The following is a 15718-nucleotide window of genomic DNA, read 5'->3' as shown; positions in this document are numbered from 1 at the left end:
ATCAGAGAATACTATAAACACCTCTATGCAAATCAACTAGAAAATCTAGAAGAAATGGATAATTTCCTGGACACTTACACTCTCCCAAGACTAAACCAGGAAGAAGTTGAATCCCTGAATAGACCAATAGCAGGCTCTGAAATTGAGGCAACAATCAATAGCCTATCCACCAAAAAAAGTCCAGGACCAGATGGATTCACAGCTGAATTCTACCAGAGGTACAAGGAGGAGCTGGTACCATTCCTTCTGAAACTATTCCAATCAATTGAAAAAGAGGGAATCCTCCCCAACTCATTTTATGAGGCCAACATCATCCTGATACCAAAGCCTGGCAGAGACACACAAAAAAAGGGAATTTTAGACCAATATCCCTGATGAACATCGATGCAAAATCCTCAAAAATACTGGCAAACCGGATTCAGCAGCACATCAAAAAGCTTATCCACCATGATCAAGTGGGCTTCATCCCTGGGATGCAAGGCTGGTTCAACATTCGCAAATCAATAAACGTAATCCAGCATATAAACAGAACCAAAGACAAGAACCACATGATTATCTCAATAGATGCAGAAAAGGCTTTTGACAAAATTCAACAGCCCTTCATGCTAAAAACGCTCAATAAATTCGGTATTGATGGAATGTACCTCAAAATAATAAGAGCTATTTATGACAGACCCACAGCCAATATCATACTGAATGGGCAAAAACTGGAAAAATTCCCTTTGAAAACTGGCACAAGACAGGGATGCCTCTCTCACCACTCCTATTCAACATAGTGTTGGAAGTTCTGGCTAGGGCAATCAGGCAAGAGAAAGAAATCAAGGGTATCCAGTTAGGAAAAGAAGAAGTCAAATTGTCCCTGTTTGCAGATGACATGATTGTATATTTAGAAAACCCCATTGTCTCAGCCCAAATCTCCTTAAGCTGATAAGTAACTTCAGCAAAGTCTCAGGATACAAAATTAATGTGCAAAAATCACAAGCATTCTTATACACCAGTAACAGACAAACAGAGAGCCAAATCATGAATGAACTTCCATTTACAATTGCTTCAAAGAGAATAAAATACCTAGGAATCCAACTTACAAGGGATGTCAAGGACCTCTTTAAGGAGAACTACAAACCACTGCTCAGTGAAATAAAAGAGGACACAAACAAATGGAAGAACATACCATGCTCATGGATAGGAAGAATCAATATCATGAAAATGGCCATATTGCCCAAGGTTATTTATAGATTCAATGCCATCCCCATTAAGCTACCAATGAGTTTCTTCACAGAATTGGAAAAAAATGCTTTAAAGTTCATATGGAACCAAAAAAGAGCCCGCATTGCCAAGACAATCCTAAGTCAAAAGAACAAAGCTGGAGGCATCACGCTACCTGACTTCAAACTATACTACAAGGCTACAGTAACCAAAACAGCATGGTACTGGTACCAAAACAGAGATATAGACCAATGGAACAGAACAGAGTCCTCAGAAATAATACCACACATCTACAGCCATCTGATCTTTGACAAACCTGAGAGAAACAAGAAATGGGGAAAGGATTCCCTATTTAATAAATGGTGCTGGGAAAATTGGCTAGCCATAAGTAGAAAGCTGAAACTGGATCCTTTCCTTACTCCTTACACGAAAATTAATTCAAGATGGATTAGAGACTTAAATGTTAGACCTAATACCATAAAAACCCTAGAAGAGAACCTAGGTAGTACCATTCAGGACATAGGCATGGGCAAGGACTTCATGTCTAAAACACCAAAAGCAACGGCAGCAAAAGCCAAATTGACAAATGGGATCTAATTAAACTAAGAGCTTCTGCACAGCAAAAGAAACTACCATCAGAGTGAACAGGCAACCTACAGAATGGGAGAAAATTTTTGCAATCTACTCATCTGACAAAGGGCTAATATCCAGAACCTACAAAGAACTCAAACAAATTACAAGAAAAAAAAAACAAACACCCCATCAAAAAGTGGGCAAAGGATATGAACAGACATTTCTCAAAAGAAGACATTCATACAGCCAACAGACACATGAAAAAATGCTCATCATCACTGGCCATCAGAGAAATGCAAATCAAAACCACAATGAGATACCATCTCACACCAGTTAGAATGGCAATCATTAAAAAGTCAGGAAACAACAGGTGCTGGAGAGGATGTGGAGAAATAGGAACACTTTTCACTGTTGGTGGGATTGTAAACTAGTTCAACCATTATGGAAAACAGTATGGCGATTCCTCAAGGATCTAGAACTAGATGTACCATATGACCCAGCCATCCCACTACTGGGTATATACCCAAAGGATTATAAATCATGCTGCTATAAAGACACATGCACACGTATGTTTATTGCGGCACTATTCACAATAGCAAAGACTTGGAATCAACCCAAATGTCCATCTGTGACAGACTGGATTAAGAAAATGTGGCACATATACACCATGGAATACTATGCAGCCATAAAAAAGGATGAGTTTGCGTCCTTTGTAGGGTCATGGATGCAGCTGGAAACCATCATTCTTAGCAAACTATCACAAGAAGAGAAAACCAAACACCGCATGTTCTCACTCATAGGTGGGAACTGAACAATGAGATCACTTGGACTCGGGAAGGGGAACATCACACACCGGGGCCTATCATGGGGAGGGGGGAGGGGAGAGGGATTGCATTGGGAGTTATACCTGATATAAATGATGAATTGATGAGGGCTGATGAGTTGATGGGTGCAGCACACCAACATGGTACAAGTATACATATGTAACAAACCTGCACATTATGCATATGTACCCTAGAACTTAAAGTATAATAAAAAAAAAAAAAAGAAAAAGAAAAAATACAAAACTTCAAGAATTTGCACTTACACACAAGTATGGTGAGTTATTTACTAAAACAGCCAAATAATATAGATACAGTTTTAAAATACATTTAAAAAAAAAAAAAGTTAGAAATCCAATAAATTCTGGGGTTTCTGCAACTAAACTCTTACTGACAGTAAATGTAACATGAATTTTTTTCAAGTTACTTCTATTTAATGGAAATGCATTATATACCAAAATGCCTTGTCTGGTTCTGGAAAATGGAACCTTGATAGGTGAAGGAGTCCCCAGAGACCTTCCTTCCTTCCTTCCCTCTCTCCCTCCTTCCCTCCCTCCTCCTCCCTCCTTCCTTCCTTCCTTCTTCTTTCTTTCGTTGAGACCAAGTCTCACTCTGTTGCCCAGGCTGGAGTGCAGTGGCACGATCTTGGCTCACCACAACTTTCACCTCCCAGGTTCAAATGATTCTCCTGCCTCAGCCTCCCAAGTAATTGGGATTAGAGGCACACGCCACCATGCCCAGCTAATTTTTTGTATTTTTTAGTAGATACGGGGTTTCACCAGGTTGGCCAGCCTGGCCTTGAACTCCTGACCTCAAGTGATCCACTCGCCTCGGCCTCCCAAAGTGCTGGGATTACAGGCATGAGCCACCACACCCGGCTCTTCTCTCTTTCTGAGGATACAACAAGAAGACGGCAGGCTGCGACCTGGAAGAGAGTCCTCATCAGCACCCGACCATGCTGACATCCTAATCTTGGAACTGTGAGAAATAAATGTCTGTAATTTCTAAGCCACGCAATCTACGGTACTTTGTTATAGCAGCCCAAACTGACTCAGACCCTCGGAAAAGGCCGATGGGGAAAACCATCCTGGAAAGTAAATAGTCAAGAGGACCTCACAAGAGCAGACATGAGAAAACTCCCCATCCTGCTCCCCAACCCAGTGAATTCACTAGAGATGCAGCTCTCAACTCCTTGTACCAAGACCCAAAGGAAAAACACACTTTACATCATACCCCTATACACACGTACATGCGTAACTGATGAAAGTTTCATAAAGTAATATTTACTCACTATGTGCAATGCACACTGATGTTTCATATTCTGTTCTGTTTCTTAAATGCTGGCCACAACCCACACAAATTGATTTCTAAACCTTAATAGTTTCTAGTCAGCAGTGTAAACAACTCTCATCAGAGGGAGAGAACCCTTAAGAGGAAGGGGAAATCTTAGGTTTCACAGGCATGAACAGTAGTGTTTCTTCTTTCTGAGATATGCCTCCCATACCCACAGCCTCTTTTTTTTTTTTTTTTTTTTTAATCGTACTGGGATCTTATATTCCTGATTGCCTACTTTCCAGGTGAGTTATCTCCTCTGGAGTTCATACCTCTCTACTGGCTCTCTTATGTAACCACCTGACATGGTTTGGCTGTGTCCCCACCCAAATCTCATCTTGAACTGTAGCTCCCATAATTCCCATGTGTTGTGGGAGGGAGCCGGTGGAAGATAATGGAATCATAGAAGCAGTTTCCTCCATACTGTTCTCATGGTAGTGAATAAGTCTCACAAGATCTGATAGTTTCATAAGGGGTTTCCCTTTTTGCTTGGCTCTCATTCTTTCTTGCCTGCTGCCATGTAAGATGTGCCTTTCACCTTCTGCCATGATTGTGAAGCCTCCCCAACCTCATGGAAGTGTGAGTCCATTAAACCTCTTCTTTCTTTATAAATTACCCACTCTCAGGTATGTCTTTATCAGCAGTTTGAAAACAGACTAATAAACTACCCTCAATGCCTCTCTAATTCTACCCATTGTACATGGATTGGACTCCTCAGTGCTAACTCCATTCGTGAAATACTTTCCAAGCCCTTTTATACCCAGCATGTACAAATTGTCCCCAGCGCTTTTTTTTTTTTTTTTTTTTTTTTTGAGACGGAGTCTTGCTCTGCCACCCAGGCTGGAGTGCAGTGGCCGGATCTCAGCTCACTGCAAGCTCCGCCTCCCGGGTTTACGCCATTCTCCTGCCTCAGCCTCCCGAGTAGCTGGGACTACAGGCGCCCGCCTCGTCGCCCGGCTAGTTTTTTGTATTTTTAAGTAGAGACTGGGTTTCACCGTATTAGCCAGGATGGTCTCGATCTCCTGACCTCGTGATCCGCCCGTCTCAGCCTCCCAAAGTGCTGGGATTACAGGCTTGAGCCACCGCGCCCGGCCTCCAGCGCCTTCTTAACAAGTACGTCTGAATAACAGAAAACTACAATAATAATGCATGTCAGAATTATGTAATGTAAAGATGTGTCAGTCACTGCTACCAGCTCTATCTATACCACTTTCTCTGTAATCCTTATAACATCTGATACATTAGATCTGTAACTATTAAGTGGTGGACTTGAGCTTCCAATCCAGGTGTTGTTGGGAAACTTGCAGATCACAGAGAAGCAGGAACACAAAGGATAAGTGTGGCCTTCCAGTGGTGGGGGCAGGGTGTCATGAGACACAGGGCATTGGTAGGTCTTATGCAGAGCCTCTTTAGGGTTTTACACCACTGGTAGAAGAATCTGTCTCTAGACCAAAGAGTTCAAACCAAGAGACTTCTTACTTGGCCACAAAGACAGCCACAAAAACATGCTTCTGGCCATTGACCGCAGGGCTTTCCGTCAGCCCTGAGGAATGACAGACCCTTGTGGGGCTCTTGTTTCTAGGCGTGAGAGCAGGGGAGAGGCTGAAAAGCATCTGACATTCCTGGCGTCCCATTCTCTAGACAAGAGGGGACAATAATAAGGGCCTAAATACCTGCCCAAAGGCTTCAGTCACAATCCTTACTCTGTAAGTCAAATCTTGGCATCATTTCATCCCATAAAACTAAGAAGAAAGATATATATCATGGTAGCATAGGGATTTGTTAACCATCTTCCACCGTTTTCACAATTTAAGAATTTTTAGGTCTGGGGTCAGTTGGAGTATTGCTGAGGAGAACCCTTCTCAAGGGCAGGGCTCTCAGAGATCACGCTCTCATGGTTCCCCGGGACTGGTCCTCAGGCTCGCTAGTTTAAGGTGAGTGGAGTGGTCTCTACCAGCAGAGCAGGATAACAACCCTAGGTTACTCATTTACAACGGACTGTAATACACTACCTTTTCCATTCCACCAGGGGGCACCATTCACATAGACTTCAACAGCAGCGGCATCAACAGGACTACAAAGTGGTGGTCGTGAAAAACACACTTGAGACCCTCGTACGTATCTGAAATCAGATATGATACCTGAAAAAATAAATCAAATTCATGGTCATATGATTGCTTGTTGTCCAGGGAATTCAAAGCAAAGATGAAAACTGACCCTTCCATCACTTCTTCCTTCCAGATGAATAGCATCAGCTACATTTTCTACCCCATTATGTAATGCTTCTATTCTGACCATCCACCTATGATGGGCATAGTCTTTTTAGATGTGTTAGTTTTAATATTATTCAAGACTTAGTCTCAACCATTCTCTATTAAGTGACTTTGTAGATATCTGATGTCATCTCCATTAACGTAGATTTGCATGTCAGATTCAGCTGAGTTCACCTTAATGCAGCAGTGGTGGTTCCCCCAGTGTAGTCCCCAGGCCCCCTGCATCAGCATCACTTCAGAACTTGTTAGAAATGCAAATTCCTGGGTCCCAACTCAGACCTACCTACCGAGTCCGAAATCTAAGCGTGGGGCCTGCAATCTGTGTTTTTACAAGCCTAACAGGAAATACTAACGCATGCTAAAGTCTGAGAACCACGGACAACGTACAGCTTCCAACCCGGATGACGCTAGAAACAACTATGGGACTTTACAGAAACATAGGTGTCCTGCTTTCTCCCAGAGCCACTAGGGTAGTGGAAACAAATGTCACAATCAAATGGACCTGGGTTTGAATTCTGGTTTTGTCACTCACCAGCTGTTTGCCTTGTGGAGGCGCCATCTTCTCATCTGTAAAGTAGAAGTCATCGGAGCTGCCTTGTAGGAAGGTGTAGGAGGGGAAGGTTCAGCCAATGCCTCCTAGAGAGATTGACACACAGTACGTCTTCTTCCTTGGCCTCCACCACAACTAGAATCTTATTTACCTGGCCTGTGAGGGTACAGTTCTCACCTTGCCCCAGAATCACCAGGCACGAATGATATGCTAGACCCGCTTTCTGAAGTTTCACAAATGGATAAGCCTTTTCACAGCCGTTACTGGGATTTTGCCATAGATCAGTAGGAGCACGCCCCTGAGATCCGACAAAGCTATTTCACACTCTAGATCAATGAGGAGGGAAGCTCCTATGAAGCCGGGTTTGCCAACTGAGACCACTGTCATTGTTGAAGTTGCTCTTGGGATCTAGCTCAGATTCCTGCTGACACCAGGGAAGTGAAGAATCAAAATAGTTGCCTAGAAAATTAGAAGCAGCTCCCCAAGTTACCTGCCACAGACAGTTTTGTTTTTCCTTAATTGCCACATACAGGTTTATTTTTCCTTAATTATCTAGGTAATTGCTTTGCTTCCTCTACCTGCCTTTACCAAGAGACACCTGGCCAGAAGAGCGAGGAATTAAAGTACCTGTGGAGGCTGCCCACCGAGTGAAGCTGTAGGCTGCCCATCCCATTGCAGTAGTTCCTTCGTTGTCAGTGGGTTGCTTCTATGAATGCCCCCTCCATCAGAAACCAATGAGCTTTTCCTAATTAATCTAGATCTCTGCTCTTGTGGAATTGGCACGGAGACAGCGGTTAAATGCTAAATTGTCAGCCTATAGTCAAATCCTTTTATTTAAAAACATAATATGCAGAATGGCTTCCTAAAATAAAAATTGGGAAAATTGTTAACATAGAGACTTCCAGGTTTTGCCAAGGGTGCAACTGTTTTCTCAAATACAGTTTTTGACAATTACATACAAATCAAATCAAAATTCACCCAACACATTCTCTGAGTTAGTCTCAGTACAATGTGCATAGACAGCTATCACTAGAGTTAGTGAATATTATGGGAAAAATTAGAGGCAAAAGTTGAGACTGGAGCTGGTGAAAGTTAACAAAATACCATTTATATAGAGAAAAACACATTTTAGAGGGATATAAATATACTGCTTGGCATCAACGTCAAAGCCCAAGTGCAAGTCAGAGTAACCCAAAAGGCTCATAGGTCTTCAGACCATAGAAACCCCCCTACTGACGGCAACAGAAGGTCCAGCCTTCCACCTGCTACTTCCTCAGTGTTTGTAGAAAAAAAAAAATCCCATTGTATAAATTAGAATAGGCCAGATCATGCTACAGTAACAAATAACCCCAAAGTCTCAGCGGCTTACAACACAAAGGTTTACTTCTTTCCCACCGTATTTAGGATTTTCCAGAGAAATAGAACCAATAAAGGATTTAATAGAGAGAGGGGGGATAAGGGGGAGAGATAGTGATATGGTTTGGCTCTGTGTCCCCACCCAAATCCCACCTGGAACTGTAATCACCACAATCCCCACGTGTCAAGGTCAGGACCAGGTGGAGGTAACTGGATCACGGGTGCGGTTCCCCCATGCTGTTCTTGTGATAATGAGTTCTCATGATATCTGATGGTTTTATAAGCGTCTGGCATTTCCCCAGCTTGCATTCACTCTATCCTGCCACCCTTGTGAAGAAGGTGCCTGCTTCCCCTTTACCTTCCACCATGATTGTAAGTTTCCTGTGGCCTCCCAGCCATGCAGAATTGTGAGTCAATTAAACCTCTTTCCTTTATAAATTACCTCATCTCAGGTATTTCTTCATAGCAGTGTGAGAACGGACTAATCCAGATGGATGTATTCTGAGGAATTAGCTCACTTGATTACGAAGGCTAAGTCCCATGCTCTGCCATCTGCAAGCTGCAGAACCAGGAAAGCTGATGGTGTAGTTTGGTTTCAGACCTGAGGCCTGAGAATCGGTGGAGCTGATGGTGTTAAGTCTCAGTTTGAGGGCAGAAGGAGACTGATATCCCAGCTCAAACAGTCAGGCAGAGGAGGTGAATTCTCCTTCCTCCACCTTTTGTTCTGTTCAGGCTCTCAACAAATTGGCTAATACCCTTCCATTCAGGGAAGAACAATGTATCTTATGGAGTCCACTGACTCAAATGCAAATCTCATCTGGAAACACCATCACAGACACCCAGAAAAGCTTAGCCAAATATCTGGCCCCTCCACGATCCAGTCAAGTTGACACATAAAATTAACCATCACACTCACATAACATGTTGAATGAAAGTTGGCTCTGGCTTTGATGCTCTCCCCAAACTTCACTCTAGGTGCCATGATGATAGAGCAGCGTCCAGCTGGAATATTATCAGGCCCAGGGTGAGAGAAGGGAGACAAAGAGAACAGTGCACTGGTTCCCAGAAATGACACACGTTTTTGCTGCTCCCATTTCATCAGCCACAGCAAATCGCATGGCCTCTCTTGAGTCTGGCAGAGTTGAACAGTAAAATCCTTCCACGGCAAAAGATGGAGGAAAAGTAAAATATTTAGCAAACAGAAATACAGTCTCCCATACCAACGGAATTCTTATGCAGTCCACACTTAACTTAGTCTGGACCTCTGCTCCGAGACTTCCCCTCAGATCTCTACTGAATATCTTCTTATCACTTTTTCACGCAAGACAGACTCTTATTTTATGCAAGGAGAGTTGCAGGCTCCTCCCTTAATTTCCAAAAGTATAGCAAATATCTGGATAAACATTTAAGACAATTTCCCGGAGGCTTGAGAATAATGAGGGAATTATAATGGAGAGAAAGAAAAATACAGTACTGGATATGAACTATCACTGCTCTTGGAGTTGAGTCCATCAGCCATGCCTCTCCACTGGCTTCCTCTCTATGTGGCCTCCCCTAGTCCATCAATTACCATGAGCCACCAGTCCCCAGGTTACCTTCTCCAACTCTCCTTATCCTCACTGCAAGAAGGGTGTTATCCATCACATCCTCATCCACAGGCAGCAGCATCATAATCCTGCAAAGATGCAATTCTGCACATGACAAATTCAGCCTTTGATAATTTTATTCAGAGCTGTTCAGGATGTCTGGCTCGAGCTTCTTGAGTCTAGAATAGAATTTTGGCTTTGCATAAATAACCCAGTGAAGAATAATTTTAATCAAAGATGATGCATGTCTCCTAGCTGAACAAGAGAAAATGACAGGTAGATTTGAAATGTTTTTTTTTTTTTTGGTCTACTGCACACAAAAAGAAAATGGTTGTGTGGGTTTGTGTGTGTTGTGTGTGTTTGCATGTATAAAGTGAGAGTGACCACATATACATAGTTTGGAGGTCCTTGTAATTTTGCATTTTGTTTTGTTTTTTCACATACTATGTCATAAACGAATTTTGAAATTTTATATAATTTTCTTAATTAACTATAATTAACATGGTTAAAGACTACATAATATTCCATCCTGATAAACTAACATAATTTGTTAAAGTATTCTCTTAATTTAGATATGTCCCTTTAATTTATTATTATGACAGTTGTCATAAATTGTTTCATGCGTATGAGCATTTGCATCTGTTAGATTATTTTATTGAAGTAAATTCCTAGGGATAAAATTCATGGGTTAAAAGTAGGGATGTTATTGCCTTGTGCCAACCATTTTATATACCTTTTCTAATTTACACTAATTATGTGTAATTTTTACTGCAAATTCAGTAACACTTTTATTTGAAACTATGTCATTCTGTTTAACTTAATAAACTAATAACCTGTGAAATATAGGTGATAATGTTTATTTCCAATATGAAACATTTTATCCTCCTAAAAATCAACTTAAAAAGCTTTGCATTGGGATAGGGACAGCAACTTTTGATATAAAAACCCTCTGATCTAGAAAAAATAGTAAAGATGGGTCATAACCCTTTGGTTGCAAGTAGCAGAAATGCAATTTATACTAATAAGTGCAAGAAAGAAGAGTTTGGAGGGGTCATGGAGTAGCCTACCTCATAGTAAACAAACAAAAAAAAGATTATTAACCAAACCTCCCAAGTGCAGCTATCTAAGCACAGCCAAAGATGTTATTAACAACTAGAAAATGATCGGGACCCTCTCCCATCCTGTCTTCCACTGCATCTCTCTAGATCTTGGCTTTGTCTTCTCCTACCAGAGACAGATGTCTGCATGTGGGGCTTACTCCTAGAAGCTCCATGCCCAGAGAAGAAAGGGGCTGTGGTATTGAAAGACTGGTCCAGTTCTTCACCCTTCCACATATCCACACCCTTAGCATGGCCTCCTAGCGGGTGATGTATGCCTGTGCCTTGAGTTTGTGCATGTTCATTTGACTTACTTTGGCCAATGGTATAAGAGTAGAAGTCATAATATGACCCTTCACAGCCTAGGTCTATGTGACCTTGCAGGTTCTCACGTGCTCTCTTGTGGAATATTCCCCAACTAGTCTGCTGAAAGGTTAAAGACAGACTTAATCTGTTTTGACGTTGCTACAAAAAAAAAAGAAAGAAAGAGAAAAATGATGCCTGTGGCTGGGCAGTTTATAAAGGAAAGAAAGTTTATTTGGGTCACAGTTCTGCAGGTTGTACATGCATGGCACTGGTATCTACCTCATTTTGATGAGGGCTTCAGGCTGCTTCCACTCATCGTGGAAGGTGAAGGGGAGCCACGTGGTGAGAGAGGAAGCAAGAGACAGAAAGAGGAGGAGGTGCCAGGCTCTTTTCAAAACCCAGCTCTCATGAGAACTCACTCATCCCCACAAGAATGGCACCAAGCCATTTATGAGGGATCCTCTCTCAGGACCCAAACACCTCCCACCACGCCCTGCCTCCAACACTGAAGATCAAATTTGAACATGATACTTGGAAGGTTCAAGTATCCAATCCATAGCAAAGACATAGGTAACAGATGTGCAAACATGCAGTGTGGACTAGAGGCATCCTTAAATCAAACCACCCACGGCCAGCCTACAGACACATGAGCAGGCCTGCTGAGATCAGTGGAGCCCACTCAGCAGACCTGAAGAGATGTGAAGTAAATACATGCTCACCGTTTTAAGTGACTCTGATTTTACGGTTCTTTGTTATGCAGCAGTAGCTGACTAATACAGGGGGCACCTCTCTTCTAGCTTTAGTTTGAAAAGTCTCAGGAGAGAATACTCTGGCCCGGTTTGTATCAAAGGCTCGTATCTGTCCCCAAGCTGTCAGACAGCTTAAGAACAGAGAAATGGTGCTTGCTGGATGTCAGAAAAAAATAATAACTTTCTAATCTGTAATATACTGTGTTTTTAAAAGCCAAATTTAAAATACTCCACACATCCATCTTTTTGAACTAACATAAAAAGTGAGTTTAGTTAATACAGTAAAGAATAATAAAATGACATGTAATTTAAATACATAGATGGTAAGAGAGTGAAAAGAAAGAAGAGACAGGAAAAGAAGAACAAATGAAAAGCAGTATTTGCCAAAACTCTGAGAAGCAGCAATATTTCTTTAGACTAAAAAATATTTAAAAGCATACTTTCTAATAAACATATTTTAACATTTTTCCAAGTCAGGAAACAATAGGATTTTTGGAAATGTCATTTTACCCCAACTGAGAAAAACACCAACTGTTTTCCCAGGAAGTAACGAGTATTGTCTCTCAACTCACAGGTATAAATGTTGCATTCAGTGTCTTTTTATTGCCATCTGGTTACCAGCATCAGCTTGCAGGCAAAGGATTAGAATAAACTACGATTTAGTGCCAAATGCAGAGGGCTCAGGCAAACGGAGCCAGTGGAAGATACAGAAGGAAATGAGCTAGAAAAGTGAGGCAGAGAAGAAAAAAAAAAAAAAAAGTAGGCTCAGAACAAGGATTTAAAAATCACAGCCAGAGAGAGTACAAACAGGAGAGCGTCACCTCTATTCTGGTTCCAAGCGTCTTGAAACAAACCCAGGGGGTAATCTCTAGCTAGCAACACAGAACACAACAGGGCAGAGAGCCCTGGCATATCTGACAGCAGCTTCCAATGTTTGCTCCAGAGGAATCGATACAGTATCAGTGCAGGAAACAAGAGGAGGATCCATGGGACTGAAGTTTGCAGGAGGGAAGGAGATGCCAGCTCCTGCTTTGGTAAGGGGCACAACAGAAAAACCCATGTACCCAAGAGAGGCACGCAGAAAGAGGCTAGGCAGGTAGCCCTGCTTCCCTAGGAAGGACATTCTAGGGATTGATCTCTTTCAGTTACAAAGTAGCCAAAACTTTTTTTTTTTTTTTTTAAGAGACAGGGTCTCGCTCTGTCTACCCAAGCTGGAGTGCAGCGGTGCAATCATAGCTGACTGCAGCCTTCAACTCCTAGGCTCAAGCAATCCTCCTGCCTCAGCCTCCTAAAGTGCTAGGATTACAGGTATGAGCCACCGTGCCCAGCCTATTTCCAAATTTCATTATTTGGCAAGGATTGTCCTATTGATATACTGTCCTAGAAGCCTCTTGTTGGTACCAGAATGAACTGAAAACAGCCTGCAGATAATGAAGTACTTGCGAGAAACAGCTGGGATGTGGCTGGAACAAAGTTAAGACTGAAATTTAGGGGCCCTTTAGGATTTTGCTGCTAAAGACTTTAGAAATGATGTTACATCTTTGTAACTAGGGGCATATGTTGATCCAACTTTTGATATTTGCAGTAGGAAACCGGGTTAAGAGCTAAATGGTCTCTCTTGCCTAAGCATTTATAACATCTATATAGTAGTGTTCCCCCTTGCTATGAATTAATAAGACCAATGGGGGCAATGTTATTATGCCTATGACAACTTTCAGCTTACAAATAGGTAGTACACCAGAAGTAGGTTTTTAGGTAGAATGAACTCAAAAGAACGTATTAGTTTAGAAATAAAGATATGCATAGTAGATTAAGTTTTCAGGCTAGACCACAAACCTCTAGTTAAAAGCCATACAGTGGTAGAAATAGTTTAGGTTTTTAATGCCAACTGGTATACATTTTTAGCTTTGGACAATCACAAATAGACTTAAGAACATTGCTGTGAGTTAGCTGAGAATGCTAACGATCATTTGGCCTGGTTTTCGTTAGAAAATGTAATTCAAATTGCTGTGGCAACTGTTGTGGATGATTGAAGAAGTTTTGTTTTTGTTTTTACTAGTTGTTGCACTATCAACCAGAAACACATCTCTATCTCCCCCTTTCTTTACTTCCATCTCCAGTATACTATTTAGAATTCTTTGGGTAGCAAGGGACAGAAAATCCAACTCAAGCCATCTCTATAAAGCAAATACATGGGCTCATGTAAAAAACTGCACAGGTGCTTCAGGTAAGGCTTGATCCAGAGGCATAAGCACAAGCCCTGGCTCTTTCAGAACTCTGTTCTCTTATTCCTCAAGCTCCATCTAATGACTTCTCCAAAGGTACTGGCACTTCTCTCATGAGCACAGCTGCCAGCCTTAGATATTTACATCACACTTATGAGCACAGCTGCCAGCTTTATATATTTATATCACACTCAGAATGCTGTCTTTCAGTAGGTTCCCGGAGAAGGCAAGAGTCTTTTGGGTTTTTTTTTTTTCTCAGTAACCCTGGAAAATCTCTCCCCACAGCTTTAAGAAATGTTAGTGCCCATTCTGTACCTATGACTGTGGTCAGAGAGATGGGATTGCCTGAATGATTTAATTGTGCAGGATTGGGGCTATCAGATACGACTGTGCAGGTTGTGCACTGCACAACCTCAAGTTCACTAGACACATTTATGACAATGCAGATGTGTAGTGGTCCGTTCTCATGCTACTATGAAGAAATACTCAAGATTGGGTAATTTATAAAGAAAAGAGTTTTAATTGACTTACGGTTCTCCATAGCTAGGGAGGCCTCAGGAAACTTACAATCCTGGTGGAAGGCACCTCTTCTCAGGGCAGCAGGAGAGAGAATGAGTGCCAGGAGGGGAAATGCCAGACACATAAAGCAATCAGATCTCCTGAGAAGTCACTCACTATCACGAGAACAGCATTGGGAAAACAGCCACCCTGATTCCATTGTCTCCCGCCGGGTCCCTCCCATGACACATGGGGATTATGGGATTACAATTCAAGATGAGATTTGGGTGGGGACACAAAGCCAAACTATATCAAGATGATACCCCTTGGAATTATCTGATGCAGTGACCCTATTTGGGACCCACTTCTAGAGATGGGGGTGGGATCCATATCACCTTAACACATGGTGTGTGAATTAGGGAGGCCGTTCTGCACTGGGTGGAGAGGATATAAAACATTCTTGGGAGGCAGCCAGTAGAAGCCCACTACTGACAGGTGGCAAGAAAGTGGCAGGGCCTATGCCATTTCACACATTCCCTACCATGAAGTAGGACCCCTAGATAATTACAGAGAGAAGAAACCAAAGTAACTTAGAAAATGCTTCATTCCACCTTTGAGTCCTAACATGTGAAAGTAAAACACACAAAATACTCATTCTCATCCATGTATTATTTATGGATTTCAAAGCACTTTCTGAGGCAGCCCTTCATCTACGCAACGGTAGCTCCAGGGGACAGCTGGCGGATAATATTATCCCCAGTGGAGATGTGGAGCAAGTCAGGCATCTCCCTGCTCAGGTGGAACTCATCTCCCGCTTACTGCAACAGAAACTCCCTACTTACCTCTGCGCTATGAGAGGGAGATCCTATGGAATACGATGAGAGAGGGCAGGAAAGTTGAGTGACAGAGAGGCCAGAGGAGAAAGCGCAGAAGGAAGAGAAGAGGAGATTCAAGGCAAGGAGAGGAAACCTTTGGAACACTGGCAGCCACCAACCAAAGTTTCCGTAGTGGTTGGCTAGGGCTGCTGTAACAATGCACCACAGGTCGGGTGCCTTAAACTGCAGAAATGTGTTCTCTCACAGTTCTGGAGGCTGGATGTCCAAAATCAAGACACCAGCAAGGTTGGTTCCTTCTGAGGCTGTGAGG

General features: G+C 42.3%; 1 long non-coding RNA gene across 1 annotated transcript in view; it reads right to left on the bottom strand.

Annotated features, from left to right (window-relative positions):
* LOC117095653 overlaps positions 1-14652 on the bottom strand; it is a 47572-nt gene extending 32920 nt beyond the window's left edge. Inside the window, exons 1-2 of the long non-coding RNA XR_004442123.1 lie at positions 6738-14652; positions 5945-6073 (exon numbers count right to left, since the gene is read on the bottom strand). This is a non-coding gene — a long non-coding RNA (uncharacterized LOC117095653). The remainder of the gene's footprint in view (positions 1-5944; positions 6074-6737) is intronic.
* Between the last annotated feature and the right edge of the window lie 1066 nt (positions 14653-15718).

Source organism: Trachypithecus francoisi, unplaced genomic scaffold, assembly GCF_009764315.1.
Source record: "Trachypithecus francoisi isolate TF-2019V2 unplaced genomic scaffold, Tfra_2.0 Lachesis_group14, whole genome shotgun sequence".
Taxonomy (NCBI): Eukaryota; Metazoa; Chordata; class Mammalia; order Primates; family Cercopithecidae; genus Trachypithecus; species Trachypithecus francoisi.
This window is presented reverse-complemented; position numbering and strand designations above follow the sequence as displayed.